At 40.5% G+C, this 21,206-nt stretch overlaps 9 non-coding genes across 9 annotated transcripts; all 9 read right to left on the bottom strand.

Moving 5' to 3' along the window:
* Nucleotides 1–373: 373 nt before the first annotated feature.
* Nucleotides 374–446, bottom strand: TRNAR-ACG (transfer RNA arginine (anticodon ACG)). The gene has a single exon. It is a non-coding gene; the product is annotated as a tRNA-Arg (tRNA).
* Nucleotides 447–1,475: 1,029 nt separating this feature from the next.
* Nucleotides 1,476–1,548, bottom strand: TRNAR-ACG (transfer RNA arginine (anticodon ACG)). Its single transcript has one exon. It is a non-coding gene; the product is annotated as a tRNA-Arg (tRNA).
* A 3,784-nt stretch (nt 1,549–5,332) lies between these two features.
* On the bottom strand, nt 5,333–5,405 carry TRNAR-ACG (transfer RNA arginine (anticodon ACG)). Its single transcript has one exon. It is a non-coding gene; the product is annotated as a tRNA-Arg (tRNA).
* Nucleotides 5,406–6,434: 1,029 nt separating this feature from the next.
* On the bottom strand, nt 6,435–6,507 carry TRNAR-ACG (transfer RNA arginine (anticodon ACG)). The gene has a single exon. It is a non-coding gene; the product is annotated as a tRNA-Arg (tRNA).
* An 8,731-nt stretch (nt 6,508–15,238) lies between these two features.
* TRNAR-ACG (transfer RNA arginine (anticodon ACG)) lies at nt 15,239–15,311 on the bottom strand. Its single transcript has one exon. It is a non-coding gene; the product is annotated as a tRNA-Arg (tRNA).
* A 1,040-nt stretch (nt 15,312–16,351) lies between these two features.
* Nucleotides 16,352–16,424, bottom strand: TRNAR-ACG (transfer RNA arginine (anticodon ACG)). The gene has a single exon. It is a non-coding gene; the product is annotated as a tRNA-Arg (tRNA).
* Nucleotides 16,425–16,902: 478 nt separating this feature from the next.
* TRNAH-AUG (transfer RNA histidin (anticodon AUG)) lies at nt 16,903–16,975 on the bottom strand. Its single transcript has one exon. It is a non-coding gene; the product is annotated as a tRNA-His (tRNA).
* Nucleotides 16,976–17,453: 478 nt separating this feature from the next.
* On the bottom strand, nt 17,454–17,526 carry TRNAR-ACG (transfer RNA arginine (anticodon ACG)). The gene has a single exon. It is a non-coding gene; the product is annotated as a tRNA-Arg (tRNA).
* Nucleotides 17,527–18,004: 478 nt separating this feature from the next.
* Nucleotides 18,005–18,077, bottom strand: TRNAH-AUG (transfer RNA histidin (anticodon AUG)). The gene has a single exon. It is a non-coding gene; the product is annotated as a tRNA-His (tRNA).
* Nucleotides 18,078–21,206: the final 3,129 nt, after the last annotated feature.

The following is a 21,206-nucleotide window of genomic DNA, read 5'->3' as shown; positions in this document are numbered from 1 at the left end:
CGGAACCAGATAGAGGGGAAATATTTTCATGGAATCCGGAAATCATGTGAGGCAAATCAAATGAAAACCAGCTAATAACGAAATATTTTCATGTGATTGAGAACTCTTGTGAAGTTTTTACTTTTTTCCACAACACATTTTCGGAACAGGCTAAATCACATATTTCCAGATTTTTGCCATCTAGAACAAAGAGAACAAGCCGTAGATAAAATGTGTTGTGTATTTCCTGAAAATCCATGAATATTCTTAAACCTTGGGTAAATATCATTAAAAATAAGTAAGCAAAGGGTTACTGCCGTGACCCGGATTCGGACCGGGGTTGCTGCGGCCACAATGCAGAGTACTAACCACTATACGATCACGGCAACATGTACGAGCCAGGTAGGAGTCGAACCTACAATCTTCTGATTCGTAGTCAGACGCGTTGTCCATTGCGCCACTGGCCCAGATGCAACGAGGATTGTTGCTTATGCATCACATTTCTGGATCACCTCAAAACTTACACAAGGATCCGATTGCCATAAGTTCCTTTTATGTATTGCAAAGCAAGTCGGAACCAGATAGAGGGGAAATATTTTCATGGAATCCGGAAATCATGTGAGGCAAATCAAATGAAAACCAGCTAATAACGAAATATTTTCATGTGATTGAGAACTCTTGTGAAGTTTTTACTTTTTTCCACAACACATTTTCGGAACAGGCTAAATCACATATTTCCAGATTTTTGCCATCTAGAACAAAGAGAACAAGCCGTAGATAAAATGTGTTGTGTATTTCCTGAAAATCCATGAATATTCTTAAACCTTGGGTAAATATCATTAAAAATAAGTAAGCAAAGGGTTACTGCCGTGACCCGGATTCGGACCGGGGTTGCTGCAGCCACAACGCAGAGTACTAACCACTATACGATCACGGCAACATGTACGAGGCAGTTAGGAGTCGAACCTACAATCTTCTGATTCGTAGTCAGACGCGTTGTCCATTGCGCTACTGGCCCAGATGCAACGAGGATTGTTGCTTATGCATCACATTTCTGGATCACCTCAAAACTTACACAAGGATCCGATTGCCATAAGTTCCTTTTATGTATTGCAAAGCAAGTCGGAACCAGATAGAGGGGAAATATTTTCATGGAATCCGGAAATCATGTGAGGCAAATCAAATGAAAACCAGCTAATAACGAAATATTTTCATGTGATTGAGAACTCTTGTGAAGTTTTTACTTTTTTCCACAACACATTTTCGGAACAGGCTAAATCACATATTTCCAGATTTTTGCCATCTAGAACAAAGAGAACAAGCCGTAGATAAAATGTGTTGTGTATTTCCTGAAAATCCATGAATATTCTTAAACCTTGGGTAAATATCATTAAAAATAAGTAAGCAAAGGGTTACTGCCGTGACCCGGATTCGGACCGGGGTTGCTGCGGCCACAACGCAGAGTACTAACCACTATACGATCACGGCAACATGTACGAGCCAGGTAGGAGTCGAACCTACAATCTTCTGATTCGTAGTCAGACGCGTTGTCCATTGCGCCACTGGCCCAGATGCAACGAGGATTGTTGCTTATGCATCACATTTCTGGATCACCTCAAAACTTACACAAGGATCCGATTGCCATAAGTTCCTTTTATGTATTGCAAAGCAAGTCGGAACCAGATAGAGGGGAAATATTTTCATGGAATCCGGAAATCATGTGAGGCAAATCAAATGGAAACCAGCTAATAACGAAATATTTTCATGTGATTGAGAACTCTTGTGAAGTTTTTACTTTTTTCCACAACACATTTTCGGAACAGGCTAAATCACATATTTCCAGATTTTTGCCATCTAGAACAAAGAGAACAAGCCGTAGATAAAATGTGTTGTGTATTTCCTGAAAATCCATGAATATTCTTAAACCTTGGGTAAATATCATTAAAAATAAGTAAGCAAAGGGTTACTGCCGTGACCCGGATTCGGATCCGGGTTGCTGCAGCCACAACGCAGAGTACTAACCACTATACGATCACGGCAACATGTACGAGGCAGTTAGGAGTCGAACCTACAATCTTCTGATTCGTAGTCAGACGCGTTGTCCATTGCGCTACTGGCCCAGATGCAACGAAGATTGTTGCTTATGCATCACATTTCTGGATCACCTCAAAACTTACACAAGGATCCGATTGCCATAAGTTCCTTTTATGTATTGCAAAGCAAGTCGGAACCAGATAGAGGGGAAATATTTTCATGGAATCCGGAAATCATGTGAGGCAAATCAAATGAAAACCAGCTAATAACGAAATATTTTCATGTGATTGAGAACTCTTGTGAAGTTTTTACTTTTTTCCACAACACATTTTCGGAACAGGCTAAATCACATATTTCCAGATTTTTGCCATCTAGAACAAAGAGAACAAGCCGTAGATAAAATGTGTTGTGTATTTCCTGAAAATCCATGAATATTCTTAAACCTTGGGTAAATATCATTAAAAATAAGTAAGCAAAGGGTTACTGCCGTGACCCGGATTCGGACCGGGGTTGCTGCGGCCACAACGCAGAGTACTAACCACTATACGATCACGGCAACATGTACGAGCCAGGTAGGAGTCGGACCTACAATCTTCTGATTCGTAGTCAGACGCGTTGTCCATTGCGCCACTGGCCCAGATGCAACGAGGATTGTTGCTTATGCATCACATTTCTGGATCACCTCAAAACTTACACAAGGATCCGATTGCCATAAGTTCCTTTCATGTATTGCAAAGCAAGTCGGAACCAGATAGAGGGGAAATATTTTCATGGAATCCGGAAATCATGTGAGGCAAATCAAATGGAAACCAGCTAATAACGAAATATTTTCATGTGATTGAGAACTCTTGTGAAGTTTTTACTTTTTTCCACAACACATTTTCGGAACAGGCTAAATCATATATTTCCAGATTTTTGCCATCTAGAACAAAGAGAACAAGCCGTAGATAAAATGTGTTGTGTATTTCCTGAAAATCCATGAATATTCTTAAACCTTGGGTAAATATCATTAAAAATAAGTAAGCAAAGGGTTACTGCCGTGACCCGGATTCGGACCGGGGTTGCTGCGGCCACAACGCAGAGTACTAACCACTATACGATCACGGCAACATGTACGAGGCAGTTAGGAGTCGAACCTACAATCTTCTGATTCGTAGTCAGACATGTTGTCCATTGCGCTACTGGCCCAGATGCAACGAGGATTGTTTCTTATGCATCACATTTCTGGATCACCTCAAAACTTACACAAGGATCCGATTGCCATAAGTTCCTTTTATGTATTGCAAAGCAAGTCGGAACCAGATAGAGGGGAAATATTTTCATGGAATCCGGAAATCATGTGAGGCAAATCAAATGAAAACCAGCTAATAACGAAATATTTTCATGTGATTGAGAACTCTTGTGAAGTTTTTACTTTTTTCCACAACACATTTTCGGAACAGGCTAAATCACATATTTCCAGATTTTTGCCATCTAGAACAAAGAGAACAAGCCGTAGATAAAATGTGTTGTGTATTTCCTGAAAATCCATGAATATTCTTAAACCTTGGGTAAATATCATTAAAAATAAGTAAGCAAAGGGTTACTGCCGTGACCCGGATTCGGACCGGGGTTGCTGCGGCCACAACGCAGAGTACTAACCACTATACGATCACGGCAACATGTACGAGCCAGGTAGGAGTCGGACCTACAATCTTCTGATTCGTAGTCAGACGCGTTGTCCATTGCGCCACTGGCCCAGATGCAACGAGGATTGTTGCTTATGCATCACATTTCTGGATCACCTCAAAACTTACACAAGGATCCGATTGCCATAAGTTCCTTTCATGTATTGCAAAGCAAGTCGGAACCAGATAGAGGGGAAATATTTTCATGGAATCCGGAAATCATGTGAGGCAAATCAAATGGAAACCAGCTAATAACGAAATATTTTCATGTGATTGAGAACTCTTGTGAAGTTTTTACTTTTTTCCACAACACATTTTCGGAACAGGCTAAATCATATATTTCCAGATTTTTGCCATCTAGAACAAAGAGAACAAGCCGTAGATAAAATGTGTTGTGTATTTCCTGAAAATCCATGAATATTCTTAAACCTTGGGTAAATATCATTAAAAATAAGTAAGCAAAGGGTTACTGCCGTGACCCGGATTCGGACCGGGGTTGCTGCGGCCACAACGCAGAGTACTAACCACTATACGATCACGGCAACATGTACGAGGCAGTTAGGAGTCGAACCTACAATCTTCTGATTAGTAGTCAGACATGTTGTCCATTGCGCTACTGGCCCAGATGCAACGAGGATTGTTTCTTATGCATCACATTTCTGGATCACCTCAAAACTTACACAAGGATCCGATTGCCATAAGTTCCTTTTATGTATTGCAAAGCAAGTCGGAACCAGATAGAGGGGAAATATTTTCATGGAATCCGGAAATCATGTGAGGCAAATCAAATGAAAACCAGCTAATAACGAAATATTTTCATATGATTTAGAACTCTTGTGAAGTTTTTACTTTTTTCCACAACACATTTTCGGAACAGGCTAAATCACATATTTCCAGATTTTTGCCATCTAGAACAAAGAGAACAAGCCGTAGATAAAATGTGTTGTGTATTTCCTGAAAATCCATGAATATTCTTAAACCTTGGGTAAATATCATTAAAAATAAGTAAGCAAAGGGTTACTGCCGTGACCCGGATTCGGACCGGGGTTGCTGCAGCCACAACGCAGAGTACTAACCACTATACGATCACGGCAACATGTACGAGGCAGTTAGGAGTCGAACCTACAATCTTCTGATTCGTAGTCAGACGCGTTGTCCATTGCGCTACTGGCCCAGATGCAACGAGGATTGTTGCTTATGCATCACATTTCTGGATCACCTCAAAACTTACACAAGGATCCGATTGCCATAAGTTCCTTTTATGTATTGCAAAGCAAGTCGGAACCAGATAGAGGGGAAATATTTTCATGGAATCCGGAAATCATGTGAGGCAAATCAAATGAAAACCAGCTAATAACGAAATATTTTCATGTGATTGAGAACTCTTGTGAAGTTTTTACTTTTTTCCACAACACATTTTCGGAACAGGCTAAATCACATATTTCCAGATTTTTGCCATCTAGAACAAAGAGAACAAGCCGTAGATAAAATGTGTTGTGTATTTCCTGAAAATCCATGAATATTCTTAAACCTTGGGTAAATATCATTAAAAATAAGTAAGCAAAGGGTTACTGCCGTGACCCGGATTCGGACCGGGGTTGCTGCGGCCACAATGCAGAGTACTAACCACTATACGATCACGGCAACATGTACGAGCCAGGTAGGAGTCGAACCTACAATCTTCTGATTCGTAGTCAGACGCGTTGTCCATTGCGCCACTGGCCCAGATGCAACGAGGATTGTTGCTTATGCATCACATTTCTGGATCACCTCAAAACTTACACAAGGATCCGATTGCCATAAGTTCCTTTTATGTATTGCAAAGCAAGTCGGAACCAGATAGAGGGGAAATATTTTCATGGAATCCGGAAATCATGTGAGGCAAATCAAATGAAAACCAGCTAATAACGAAATATTTTCATGTGATTGAGAACTCTTGTGAAGTTTTTACTTTTTTCCACAACACATTTTCGGAACAGGCTAAATCACATATTTCCAGATTTTTGCCATCTAGAACAAAGAGAACAAGCCGTAGATAAAATGTGTTGTGTATTTCCTGAAAATCCATGAATATTCTTAAACCTTGGGTAAATATCATTAAAAATAAGTAAGCAAAGGGTTACTGCCGTGACCCGGATTCGGACCGGGGTTGCTGCAGCCACAACGCAGAGTACTAACCACTATACGATCACGGCAACATGTACGAGGCAGTTAGGAGTCGAACCTACAATCTTCTGATTCGTAGTCAGACGCGTTGTCCATTGCGCTACTGGCCCAGATGCAACGAGGATTGTTGCTTATGCATCACATTTCTGGATCACCTCAAAACTTACACAAGGATCCGATTGCCATAAGTTCCTTTTATGTATTGCAAAGCAAGTCGGAACCAGATAGAGGGGAAATATTTTCATGGAATCCGGAAATCATGTGAGGCAAATCAAATGAAAACCAGCTAATAACGAAATATTTTCATGTGATTGAGAACTCTTGTGAAGTTTTTACTTTTTTCCACAACACATTTTCGGAACAGGCTAAATCACATATTTCCAGATTTTTGCCATCTAGAACAAAGAGAACAAGCCGTAGATAAAATGTGTTGTGTATTTCCTGAAAATCCATGAATATTCTTAAACCTTGGGTAAATATCATTAAAAATAAGTAAGCAAAGGGTTACTGCCGTGACCCGGATTCGGACCGGGGTTGCTGCGGCCACAACGCAGAGTACTAACCACTATACGATCACGGCAACATGTACGAGCCAGGTAGGAGTCGAACCTACAATCTTCTGATTCGTAGTCAGACGCGTTGTCCATTGCGCCACTGGCCCAGATGCAACGAGGATTGTTGCTTATGCATCACATTTCTGGATCACCTCAAAACTTACACAAGGATCCGATTGCCATAAGTTCCTTTTATGTATTGCAAAGCAAGTCGGAACCAGATAGAGGGGAAATATTTTCATGGAATCCGGAAATCATGTGAGGCAAATCAAATGGAAACCAGCTAATAACGAAATATTTTCATGTGATTGAGAACTCTTGTGAAGTTTTTACTTTTTTCCACAACACATTTTCGGAACAGGCTAAATCACATATTTCCAGATTTTTGCCATCTAGAACAAAGAGAACAAGCCGTAGATAAAATGTGTTGTGTATTTCCTGAAAATCCATGAATATTCTTAAACCTTGGGTAAATATCATTAAAAATAAGTAAGCAAAGGGTTACTGCCGTGACCCGGATTCGGATCCGGGTTGCTGCAGCCACAACGCAGAGTACTAACCACTATACGATCACGGCAACATGTACGAGGCAGTTAGGAGTCGAACCTACAATCTTCTGATTCGTAGTCAGACGCGTTGTCCATTGCGCTACTGGCCCAGATGCAACGAAGATTGTTGCTTATGCATCACATTTCTGGATCACCTCAAAACTTACACAAGGATCCGATTGCCATAAGTTCCTTTTATGTATTGCAAAGCAAGTCGGAACCAGATAGAGGGGAAATATTTTCATGGAATCCGGAAATCATGTGAGGCAAATCAAATGAAAACCAGCTAATAACGAAATATTTTCATGTGATTGAGAACTCTTGTGAAGTTTTTACTTTTTTCCACAACACATTTTCGGAACAGGCTAAATCACATATTTCCAGATTTTTGCCATCTAGAACAAAGAGAACAAGCCGTAGATAAAATGTGTTGTGTATTTCCTGAAAATCCATGAATATTCTTAAACCTTGGGTAAATATCATTAAAAATAAGTAAGCAAAGGGTTACTGCCGTGACCCGGATTCGGACCGGGGTTGCTGCGGCCACAACGCAGAGTACTAACCACTATACGATCACGGCAACATGTACGAGCCAGGTAGGAGTCGGACCTACAATCTTCTGATTCGTAGTCAGACGCGTTGTCCATTGCGCCACTGGCCCAGATGCAACGAGGATTGTTGCTTATGCATCACATTTCTGGATCACCTCAAAACTTACACAAGGATCCGATTGCCATAAGTTCCTTTCATGTATTGCAAAGCAAGTCGGAACCAGATAGAGGGGAAATATTTTCATGGAATCCGGAAATCATGTGAGGCAAATCAAATGGAAACCAGCTAATAACGAAATATTTTCATGTGATTGAGAACTCTTGTGAAGTTTTTACTTTTTTCCACAACACATTTTCGGAACAGGCTAAATCATATATTTCCAGATTTTTGCCATCTAGAACAAAGAGAACAAGCCGTAGATAAAATGTGTTGTGTATTTCCTGAAAATCCATGAATATTCTTAAACCTTGGGTAAATATCATTAAAAATAAGTAAGCAAAGGGTTACTGCCGTGACCCGGATTCGGACCGGGGTTGCTGCGGCCACAACGCAGAGTACTAACCACTATACGATCACGGCAACATGTACGAGGCAGTTAGGAGTCGAACCTACAATCTTCTGATTCGTAGTCAGACATGTTGTCCATTGCGCTACTGGCCCAGATGCAACGAGGATTGTTTCTTATGCATCACATTTCTGGATCACCTCAAAACTTACACAAGGATCCGATTGCCATAAGTTCCTTTTATGTATTGCAAAGCAAGTCGGAACCAGATAGAGGGGAAATATTTTCATGGAATCCGGAAATCATGTGAGGCAAATCAAATGAAAACCAGCTAATAACGAAATATTTTCATGTGATTGAGAACTCTTGTGAAGTTTTTACTTTTTTCCACAACACATTTTCGGAACAGGCTAAATCACATATTTCCAGATTTTTGCCATCTAGAACAAAGAGAACAAGCCGTAGATAAAATGTGTTGTGTATTTCCTGAAAATCCATGAATATTCTTAAACCTTGGGTAAATATCATTAAAAATAAGTAAGCAAAGGGTTACTGCCGTGACCCGGATTCGGACCGGGGTTGCTGCGGCCACAACGCAGAGTACTAACCACTATACGATCACGGCAACATGTACGAGCCAGGTAGGAGTCGGACCTACAATCTTCTGATTCGTAGTCAGACGCGTTGTCCATTGCGCCACTGGCCCAGATGCAACGAGGATTGTTGCTTATGCATCACATTTCTGGATCACCTCAAAACTTACACAAGGATCCGATTGCCATAAGTTCCTTTCATGTATTGCAAAGCAAGTCGGAACCAGATAGAGGGGAAATATTTTCATGGAATCCGGAAATCATGTGAGGCAAATCAAATGGAAACCAGCTAATAACGAAATATTTTCATGTGATTGAGAACTCTTGTGAAGTTTTTACTTTTTTCCACAACACATTTTCGGAACAGGCTAAATCATATATTTCCAGATTTTTGCCATCTAGAACAAAGAGAACAAGCCGTAGATAAAATGTGTTGTGTATTTCCTGAAAATCCATGAATATTCTTAAACCTTGGGTAAATATCATTAAAAATAAGTAAGCAAAGGGTTACTGCCGTGACCCGGATTCGGACCGGGGTTGCTGCGGCCACAACGCAGAGTACTAACCACTATACGATCACGGCAACATGTACGAGGCAGTTAGGAGTCGAACCTACAATCTTCTGATTAGTAGTCAGACATGTTGTCCATTGCGCTACTGGCCCAGATGCAACGAGGATTGTTTCTTATGCATCACATTTCTGGATCACCTCAAAACTTACACAAGGATCCGATTGCCATAAGTTCCTTTTATGTATTGCAAAGCAAGTCGGAACCAGATAGAGGGGAAATATTTTCATGGAATCCGGAAATCATGTGAGGCAAATCAAATGAAAACCAGCTAATAACGAAATATTTTCATATGATTTAGAACTCTTGTGAAGTTTTTACTTTTTTCCACAACACATTTTCGGAACAGGCTAAATCACATATTTCCAGATTTTTGCCATCTAGAACAAAGAGAACAAGCCGTAGATAAAATGTGTTGTGTATTTCCTGAAAATCCATGAATATTCTTAAACCTTGGGTAAATATCATTAAAAATAAGTAAGCAAAGGGTTACTGCCGTGACCCGGATTCGGACCGGGGTTGCTGCGGCCACAACGCAGAGTACTAACCACTATACGATCACGGCAACATGTACGAGGCAGTTAGGAGTCGAACCTACAATCTTCTGATTAGTAGTCAGACATGTTGTCCATTGCGCTACTGGCCCAGATGCAACGAGGATTGTTTCTTATGCATCACATTTCTGGATCACCTCAAAACTTACACAAGGATCCGATTGCCATAAGTTCCTTTTATGTATTGCAAAGCAAGTCGGAACCAGATAGAGGGGAAATATTTTCATGGAATCCGGAAATCATGTGAGGCAAATCAAATGAAAACCAGCTAATAACGAAATATTTTCATATGATTTAGAACTCTTGTGAAGTTTTTACTTTTTTCCACAACACATTTTCGGAACAGGCTAAATCACATATTTCCAGATTTTTGCCATCTAGAACAAAGAGAACAAGCCGTAGATAAAATGTGTTGTGTATTTCCTGAAAATCCATGAATATTCTTAAACCTTGGGTAAATATCATTAAAAATAAGTAAGCAAAGGGTTACTGCCGTGACCCGGATTCGGACCGGGGTTGCTGCGGCCACAACGCAGAGTACTAACCACTATACGATCACGGCAACATGTACGAGGCAGTTAGGAGTCGAACCTACAATCTTCTGATTCGTAGTCAGACATGTTGTCCATTGCGCTACTGGCCCAGATGCAACGAGGATTGTTGCTTATGCATCACATTTCTGGATCACCTCAAAACTTACACAAGGATCCGATTGCCATAAGTTCCTTTCATGTATTGCAAAGCAAGTCGGAACCAGATAGAGGGGAAATATTTTCATGGAATCTGGAAATCATGTGAGGCAAATCAAATGGAAACCAGCTAATAACTAAATATTTTCATGTGATTGAGAACTCTTGTGAAGTTTTTACTTTTTTCCACAACACATTTTCGGAACAGGCTAAATCACATATTTCCAGATTTTTGCCATCTAGAACAAAGAGAACAAGCCGTAGATAAAATGTGTTGTGTATTTCCTGAAAATCCATGAATATTCTTAAACCTTGGGTAAATATCATTAAAAATAAGTAAGCAAAGGGTTACTGCCGTGACCCGGATTCGGACCGGGGTTGCTGCGGCCACAACGCAGAGTACTAACCACTATACGATCACGGCAACATGTACGAGGCAGTTAGGAGTCGAACCTACAATCTTCTGATTCGTAGTCAGACATGTTGTCCATTGCGCTACTGGCCCAGATGCAACGAAGATTGTTGCTTATGCATCACATTTCTGGATCACCTCAAAACTTACACAAGGATCCGATTGTCATAAGTTCCTTTTATGTATTGCAAAGCAAGTCGGAACCAGATAGAGGGGAAATATTTTCATGGAATCCGGAAATCATGTGAGGCAAATCAAATGAAAACCAGCTAATAACGAAATATTTTCATATGATTTAGAACTCTTGTGAAGTTTTTACTTTTTTCCACAACACATTTTCGGAACAGGCTAAATCACATATTTCCAGATTTTTGCCATCTAGAACAAAGAGAACAAGCCGTAGATAAAATGTGTTGTGTATTTCCTGAAAATCCATGAATATTCTTAAACCTTGGGTAAATATCATTAAAAATAAGTAAGCAAAGGGTTACTGCCGTGACCCGGATTCGGACCGGGGTTGCTGCGGCCACAACGCAGAGTACTAACCACTATACGATCACGGCAACACGTACGAGCCAGGTAGGAGTCGAACCTACAAACTTCTGATTCGTAGTCAGACGCGTTGTCCATTGCGCCACTGGCCCAGATGCAACGAGGATCGTTGCTTATGCATCACATTTCTGGATCACCTCAAAACTTACACAAGGATCCGATTGCCATAAGTTCCTTTCATGTATTGCAAAGCAAGTCGGAACCAGATAGAGGGGAAATATTTTCATGGAATCTGGAAATCATGTGAGGCAAATCAAATGGAAACCAGCTAATAACTAAATATTTTCATGTGATTGAGAACTCTTGTGAAGTTTTTACTTTTTTCCACAACACATTTTCGGAACAGGCTAAATCACATATTTCCAGATTTTTGCCATCTAGAACAAAGAGAACAAGCCGTAGATAAAATGTGTTGTGTATTTCCTGAAAATCCATGAATATTCTTAAACCTTGGGTAAATATCATTAAAAATAAGTAAGCAAAGGGTTACTGCCGTGACCCGGATTCGGACCGGGGTTGCTGCGGCCACAACGCAGAGTACTAACCACTATACGATCACGGCAACATGTACGAGGCAGTTAGGAGTTGAACCTACAATCTTCTGATTCGTAGTCAGACATGTTGTCCATTGCGCTACTGGCCCAGATGCAACAAAGATTGTTGCTTATGCATCACATTTCTGGATCACCTCAAAACTTACACAAGGATCCGATTGCCATAAGTTCCTTTTATGTATTGCAAAGCAAGTCGGAACCAGATAGAGGGGAAATATTTTCATGGAATCCGGAAATCATGTGAGGCAAATCAAATGAAAACCAGCTAATAACGAAATATTTTCATATGATTTAGAACTCTTGTGAAGTTTTTACTTTTTTCCACAACACATTTTCGGAACAGGCTAAATCACATATTTCCAGATTTTTGCCATCTAGAACAAAGAGAACAAGCCGTAGATAAAATGTGTTGTGTATTTCCTGAAAATCCATGAATATTCTTAAACCTTGGGTAAATATCATTAAAAATAAGTAAGCAAAGGGTTACTGCCGTGACCCGGATTCAGACCGGGGTTGCTGCGGCCACAACGCAGAGTACTAACCACTATACGATCACGGCAACATGTACGAGCCAGGTAGGAGTCGAACCTACAATCTTCTGATCCGTAGTCAGACGCGTTGTCCATTGCGCCACTGGCCCAGATGCAACGAGGATTGTTGCTTATGCATCACATTTCTGGATCACCTCAAAACTTACACAAGGATCCGATTGCCATAAGTTCCTTTCATGTATTGCAAAGCAAGTCGGAACCAGATAGAGGGGAAATATTTTCATGGAATCTGGAAATCATGTGAGGCAAATCAAATGGAAACCAGCTAATAACTAAATATTTTCATGTGATTGAGAACTCTTGTGAAGTTTTTACTTTTTTCCACAACACATTTTCGGAACAGGCTAAATCACATATTTCCAGATTTTTGCCATCTAGAACAAAGAGAACAAGCCGTAGATAAAATGTGTTGTGTATTTCCTGAAAATCCATGAATATTCTTAAACCTTGGGTAAATATCATTAAAAATAAGTAAGCAAAGGGTTACTGCCGTGACCCGGATTCGGACCGGGGTTGCTGCGGCCACAACGCAGAGTACTAACCACTATACGATCACGGCAACATGTACGAGCCAGGTAGGAGTCGAACCTACAATCTTCTGATCCGTAGTCAGACGCGTTGTCCATTGCGCCACTGGCCCAGATGCAACGAGGATTGTTGCTTATGCATCACATTTCTGGATCACCTCAAAACTTACACAAGGATCCGATTGCCATAAGTTCCTTTCATGTATTGCAAAGCAAGTCGGAACCAGATAGAGGGGAAATATTTTCATGGAATCTGGAAATCATGTGAGGCAAATCAAATGGAAACCAGCTAATAACTAAATATTTTCATGTGATTGAGAACTCTTGTGAAGTTTTTACTTTTTTCCACAACACATTTTCGGAACAGGCTAAATCACATATTTCCAGATTTTTGCCATCTAGAACAAAGAGAACAAGCCGTAGATAAAATGTGTTGTGTATTTCCTGAAAATCCATGAATATTCTTAAACCTTGGGTAAATATCATTAAAAATAAGTAAGCAAAGTGTTTCTGCCGTGACCCGGATTCGGACCGGGGTTGCTGCGGCCACAACGCAGAGTACTAACCACTATACGATCACGGCAACATGTACGAGCCAGGTAGGAGTCGAACCTACAATCTTCTGATCCGTAGTCAGACGCGTTGTCCATTGCGCCACTGGCCCAGATGCAACGAGGATTGTTGCTTATGCATCACATTTCTGGATCACCTCAAAACTTACACAAGGATCCGATTGCCATAAGTTCCTTTCATGTATTGCAAAGCAAGTCGGAACCAGATAGAGGGGAAATATTTTCATGGAATCTGGAAATCATGTGAGGCAAATCAAATGGAAACCAGCTAATAACTAAATATTTTCATGTGATTGAGAACTCTTGTGAAGTTTTTACTTTTTTCCACAACACATTTTCGGAACAGGCTAAATCACATATTTCCAGATTTTTGCCATCTAGAACAAAGAGAACAAGCCGTAGATAAAATGTGTTGTGTATTTCCTGAAAATCCATGAATATTCTTAAACCTTGGGTAAATATCATTAAAAATAAGTAAGCAAAGGGTTACTGCCGTGACCCGGATTCGGACCGGGGTTGCTGCGGCCACAACGCAGAGTACTAACCACTATACGATCACGGCAACATGTACGAGCCAGGTAGGAGTCGAACCTACAAACTTCTGATTCGTAGTCAGACGCGTTGTCCATTGCGCCACTGGCCCAGATGCAACGAGGATTGTTGCTTATGCATCACATTTCTGGATCACCTCAAAACTTACACAAGGATCCGATTGCCATAAGTTCCTTTCATGTATTGCAAAGCAAGTCGGAACCAGATAGAGGGGAAATATTTTCATGGAATCCGGAAATCATGTGAGGCAAATCAAATGAAAACCAGCTAATAACGAAATATTTTCATATGATTTAGAACTCTTGTGAAGTTTTTACTTTTTTCCACAACACATTTTCGGAACAGGCTAAATCACATATTTCCAGATTTTTGCCATCTAGAACAAAGGGAACAAGCCGTAGATAAAATGTGTTGTGTATTTCCTGAAAATCCATGAATATTCTTAAACCTTGGGTAAATATCATTAAAAATAAGTAAGCAAAGGGTTACTGCCGTGACCCGGATTGCTGCGGCCACAACGCGGAGTACCTACCACTATACGATCACGGCAACATGTACGAGCCAGGTAGGAGTCGAACCTACAATCTTCTGATTCGTAGTCAGACGCGTTGTCCTTTGCGCCACTGGCCCAGATGCAATGAGGATTGTTGCTTATGCATCACATTTCTGGATCACCTCAAAACTTACACAAGGATCCGATTGCCATAAGTTCCTTTCATGTATTGCAAAGCAAGTCGGAACCAGATAGAGGGGAAATATTTTCATGGAATCCGGAAATCATGTGAGGCAAATAAAATGGAAACCAGCTAATAACGAAATATTTTCATGTGATTGAGAACTCTTGTGAAGTTTTTACTTTTTTCCGCAACACATTTTCGGAACAGGCTAAATCACATATTTCCAGATTTTTGCCATCTAGAACAAAGAGAACAAGCCATAGATAAAATGTGTTGTGTATTTCCTGAAAATCCATGAATATTCTTAAACCTTGGGTAAATATCATTAAAAATAAGTAAGCAAAGGGTTACTGCCGTGACCCGGATTCGGACCGGGGTTGCTGCGGCCACAACGCAGAGTACTAACCACTATACGATCACGGCAACATGTACGAGCCAGGTAGGAGTCGAACCTACAATCTTCTGATTCGTAGTCAGACGCGTTGTCCATTGCGCCACTGGCCCAGATGCAACGCGTGTTGTTGCTTATGCATCACATTTCTGGATCACCTCAAAACTTGCCATAAGTTCCTTTCATGTATTGCAAAGCAAGTCGGAACCAGATAGAGGGGAAATATTTTCATGGAATCTGGAAATCATGTGAGGCAAATCAAATGGAAACCAGCTAATAACGAAATATTTTCATGTGATTGAGAACTCTTGTGAAGTTTTTACTTTTTTCCACAACACATTTTCGGAACTGGCTAAATCACATATTTCCAGATTTTTGCCATCTAGAACAAAGAGAACAAGCTGTAGATAAAATGTGTTGTGCATTTCCTGAAAATCCATGAATATTCTTAAACCTTGGGTAAATATCATTAAAAATAAGTAAGCAAAGGGTTACTGCCGTGACCCGGATTGCTGCGTCCACAACGCAGAGTACTAACCACTATACGATCACGGCAACATGTACGAGCCAGGTAGGAGTCGAACCTACAATCTTCTGACTCGTAGTCAGACGCGTTGTCGAACCTACAATCTTCTGATTCGTAGTCAGACGCGTTGTCCATTGCGCCACTGGCCCAGATGCAACGAGGATTGTTGCTTATGCATCACATTTCTGGATCACCTCAAAACTTACACAAGGATCCAATTGCCATAAGTTCCTTTCATGTATTGCAAAGCAAGTCGGAACCAGATAGAGGGGAAATATTTTCATGGAATCCGGAAATCATGTGAGGCAAATAAAATGGAAACCAGCTAATAACGAAATATTTTCATGTGATTGAGAACTCTTGTGAAGTTTTTACTTTTTTTCGCAACACATTTTCGGAACAGGCTAAATCACATATTTCCAGATTTTTGCCATCTAGAACAAAGAGAACAAGCCGTAGATAAAATGTGTTGTGTATTTCCTGAAAATCCATGAATATTCTTAAACCTTGGGTAAATATCATTAAAAATAAGTAAGCAAAGGGTTACTGCCGTGACCCGGATTCGGACCGGGGTTGCTGCAGCCACAACGCAGAGTACTAACCACTATACGATCACGGCAACATGTACGAGCCAGGTAGGAGTCGAACCTACAATCTTCTGATTCGTAGTCAGACGCGTTGTCCATTGCGCCACTGGCCCAGATGCAACGCGTGTTGTTGCTTATGCATCACATTTCTGGATCACCTCAAAACTTACACAAGGATCCGATTGCCATAAGTTCCTTTCATGTATTGCAAAGCAAGTCGGAACCAGATAGAGGGGAAATATTTTCATGGAATCTGGAAATCATGTGAGGCAAATCAAATGGAAACCAGCTAATAACGAAATATTTTCATGTGATTGAGAACTCTTGTGAAGTTTTTACTTTTTTCCACAACACATTTTCGGAACAGGCTAAATCACATATTTCCAGATTTTTGCCATCTAGAACAAAGAGAACAAGCTGTAGATAAAATGTGTTGTGCATTTCCTGAAAATCCATGAATATTCTTAAACCTTGGGTAAATATCATTAAAAATAAGTAAGCAAAGGGTTACTGCCGTGACCCGGATTCGGACCGGGGTTGCTGCGTCCACAACGCAGAGTACTAACCACTATACGATCACGGCAACATGTACGAGCCAGGTAGGAGTCGAAACTACAATCTTCTGATTCATAGTCAGACGCGTTGTCCATTGCGCCACTGGCCCAGAAGCAAAGAGTATTGTTGCTTATGCATCACATTTCTGGATCACCTCAAAACTTACACAAGGATCCGATTGCCATAAGTTCCTTTCATGTATTGCAAAGCAAGTCGGAACCAGATAGAGGGGAAATATTTTCATGGAATCTGGAAATCATGTGAGGCAAATCAAATGGAAACCAGCTAATAACGAAATATTTTCATGTGATTGAGAACTCTTGTGAAGTTTTTACTTTTTTCCACAACACATTTTCGGAACAGGCTAAATCACATATTTCCAGATTTTTGCCATCTAGAACAAAGAGAACAAGCCGTAGATAAAATGTGTTGTGTATTTCCTGAAAATCCATGAATATTCTTAAACCTTGGGTAAATATCATTAAAAATAAGTAAGCAAAGGGTTACTGCCGTGACCCGGATTCGGACCGGGGTTGCTGCAGCCACAACGCAGAGTACTAACCACTATACGATCACGGCAACATGTACGAGCCAGGTAGGAGTCGAACCTACAATCTTCTGATTCGTAGTCAGACGCGTTGTCCATTGCGCCACTGGCCCAGATGCAACGCGTGTTGTTGCTTATGCATCACATTTCTGGATCACCTCAAAACTTACACAAGGATCCGATTGCCATAAGTTCCTTTCATGTATTGCAAAGCAAGTCGGAACCAGATAGAGGGGAAATATTTTCATGGAATCTGGAAATCATGTGAGGCAAATCAAATGGAAACCAGCTAATAACGAAATATTTTCATGTGATTGAGAACTCTTGTGAAGTTTTTACTTTTTTCCACAACACATTTTCGGAACAGGCTAAATCACATATTTCCAGATTTTTGCCATCTAGAACAAAGAGAACAAGCTGTAGATAAAATGTGTTGTGCATTTCCTGAAAATCCATGAATATTCTTAAACCTTGGGTAAATATCATTAAAAATAAGTAAGCAAAGGGTTACTGCCGTGACCCGGATTCGGACCGGGGTTGCTGCGTCCACAACGCAGAGTACTAACCACTATACGATCACGGCAACATGTACGAGCCAGGTAGGAGTCGAAACTACAATCTTCTGATTCATAGTCAGACGCGTTGTCCATTGCGCCACTGGCCCAGAAGCAAAGAGTATTGTTGCTTATGCATCACATTTCTGGATCACCTCAAAACTTACACAAGGATCCGATTGCCATAAGTTCCTTTCATGTATTGCAAAGCAAGTCGGAACCAGATAGAGGGGAAATATTTTCATGGAATCTGGAAATCATGTGAGGCAAATCAAATGGAAACCAGCTAATAACGAAATATTTTCATGTGATTGAGAACTCTTGTGAAGTTTTTACTTTTTTCCACAACACATTTTCGGAACAGGCTAAATCACATATTTCCAGATTTTTGCCATCTAGAACAAAGAGAACAAGCTGTAGATAAAATGTGTTGTGCATTTCCTGAAAATCCATGAATATTCTTAAACCTTGGGTAAATATCATTAAAAATAAGTAAGCAAAGGGTTACTGCCGTGACCCGGATTCGGACCGGGGTTGCTGCGGCCACAACGCAGAGTACTAACCACTTCATGGATCACGGCAACATGTACGAGCCAGGTAGGAGTCGAACCTACAATCTTCTGACTCGTAGTCAGACGCGTTGTCCATTGCGCCACTGGCCAAGATGCAATGAGTATTGTTGCTTATGCATCACATTTCTGGATCACCTCAAAACTTACACAAGGATCCGATTGCCATAAGTTCCTTTCATGTATTGCAAAGCAAGTCGGAACCAGATAGAGGGGAAATATTTTCATGGAATCCGGAAATCATGTGAGGCAAATAAAATGGAAACCAGCTAATAACGAAATATTTTCATGTGATTGAGAACTCTTGTGAAGTTTTTACTTTTTTCCGCAACACATTTTCGGAACAGGCTAAATCACATATTTCCAGATTTTTGCCATCTAGAACAAAGAGAACAAGCCGTAGATAAAATGTGTTGTGTATTTCCTGAAAATCCATGAATATTCTTAAACCTTGGGTAAATATCATTAAAAATAAGTAAGCAAAGGGTTACTGCCGTGACCCAGATTCGGACCGGGGTTGCTGCAGCCACAACGCAGAGTACTAACCACTATACGATCACGGCAACATGTACGAGTCGAACCTACAATCTTCTGACTCGTAGTCAGACGCGTTGTCCATTGCGCCACTGGCCAAGATGCAATGAGTATTGTTGCTTATGCATCACATTTCTGGATCACCTCAAAACTTACACAAGGATCCGATTGCCATAAGTTCCTTTCATGTATTGCAAAGCAAGTCGGAACCAGATAGAGGGGAAATATTTTCATGGAATCCGGAAATCATGTGAGGCAAATAAAATGGAAACCAGCTAATAACGAAATATTTTCATGTGATTGAGAACTCTTGTGAAGTTTTTACTTTTTTCCGCAACACATTTTCGGAACAGGCTAAATCACATATTTCCAGATTTTTGCCATCTAGAACAAAGAGAACAAGCCGTAGATAAAATGTGTTGTGTATTTCCTGAAAATCCATGAATATTCTTAAACCTTGGGTAAATATCATTAAAAATAAGTAAGCAAAGGGTTACTGCCGTGACCCAGATTCGGACCGGGGTTGCTGCAGCCACAACGCAGAGTACTAACCACTATACGATCACGGCAACATGTACAAGCCAGGTAGGAGTCGAACCTACAATCTTCTGATTCGTAGTCAGACGCGTTGTCCATTGCGCCACTGGCCCAGATGCAACGAGGATTGTTGCTTATGCATCACATTTCTGGATCACCTCAAAACTTACACAAGGATCCGATTGCCATAAGTTCCTTTCATGTATTGCAAAGCAAGTCGGAACCAGATAGAGGGGAAATATTTTCATGGAATCCGGAAATCATGTGAGGCAAATCAAATGGAAACCAGCTAATAACGAAATATTTTCATGTGATTGAGAACTCTTGTGAAGTTTTTACTTTTTTCCGCAACACATTTTCGGAACAGGCTAAATCACATATTTCCAGATTTTTGCCATCTAGAACAAAGAGAACAAGCCGTAGATAAAATGTGTTGTGTATTTCCTGAAAATCCATGAATATTCTTAAACCTTGGGTAAATATCATTAAAAATAAGTAAGCAAAGGGTTACTGCCGTGACCCGGATTCAGACCGGGGTTGCTGCGGCCACAAAGCAGAGTACTAACCACTATACGATCACGGCAACATGTACGAGCCAGTTAGGAGTCGAACCTACAATCTTCTGATTCGTAGTCAGACGCGTTGTCCATTGCGCCACTGGCCCAGATGCAACGAGGATTGTTGCTTATGCATCACATTTCTGGATCACCTCAAAACTTACACAAGGATCCGATTGCCATAAGTTCCTTTCATGTATTGCAAAGCAAGTCGGAACCAGATAGAGGGGAAATATTTTCATGGAATCCGGAAATCATGTGAGGCAAATCAAATGGAAACCAGCTAATAACGAAATATTTTCATGTGATTGAGAACTCTTGTGAAGTTTTTACTTTTTTCCGCAACACATTTTCGGAACAGGCTAAATCACATATTTCCAGATTTTTGCCATCTAGAACAAAGAGAACAAGCCGTAGATAAAATGTGTTGTGTATTTCCTGAAAATCCATGAATATTCTTAAACCTTGGGTAAATATCATTAAAAATAAGTAAGCAAAGGGTTACTGCCGTGACCCGGATTCAGACCGGGGTTGCTGCGGCCACAACGCAGAGTACTAACCACTATACGATCACGGCAACATGTACGAGCCAGTTAGGAGTCGAACCTACAATCTTCTGATTCGTAGTCAGACGCGTTGTCCATTGCGCCACTGGCCCAGATGCAACGAGGATTGTTGCTTATGCATCACATTTCTGGATCACCTCAAAACTTACACAAGGATCCAATTGCCATAAGTTCCTTTCATGTATTGCAAAGCAAGTCGGAACCAGATAGAGGGGAAATATTTTCATGGAATCCGGAAATCATGTGAGGCAAATCAAATGGAAACCAGCTAATAACGAAATATTTTCATGTGATTGAGAACTCTTGTGAAGTTTTTACTTTTTTCCACAACACATTTTCGGAACAGGCTAAATCACATATTTCCAGATTTTTGCCATCTAGAACAAAGAGAACAAGCCGTAGATAAAATGTGTTGTGTATTTCCTGAAAATCCATGAATATTCTTAAACCTTGGGTAAATATCATTAAAAATAAGT

Source organism: Rhinoderma darwinii, chromosome 3, assembly GCF_050947455.1.
Source record: "Rhinoderma darwinii isolate aRhiDar2 chromosome 3, aRhiDar2.hap1, whole genome shotgun sequence".
Classification (NCBI taxonomy): Eukaryota; Metazoa; Chordata; class Amphibia; order Anura; family Rhinodermatidae; genus Rhinoderma; species Rhinoderma darwinii.
The sequence above is the reverse complement of the archived record's forward strand: the minus strand, read 5'-3'. Positions and strand labels throughout refer to the sequence as shown.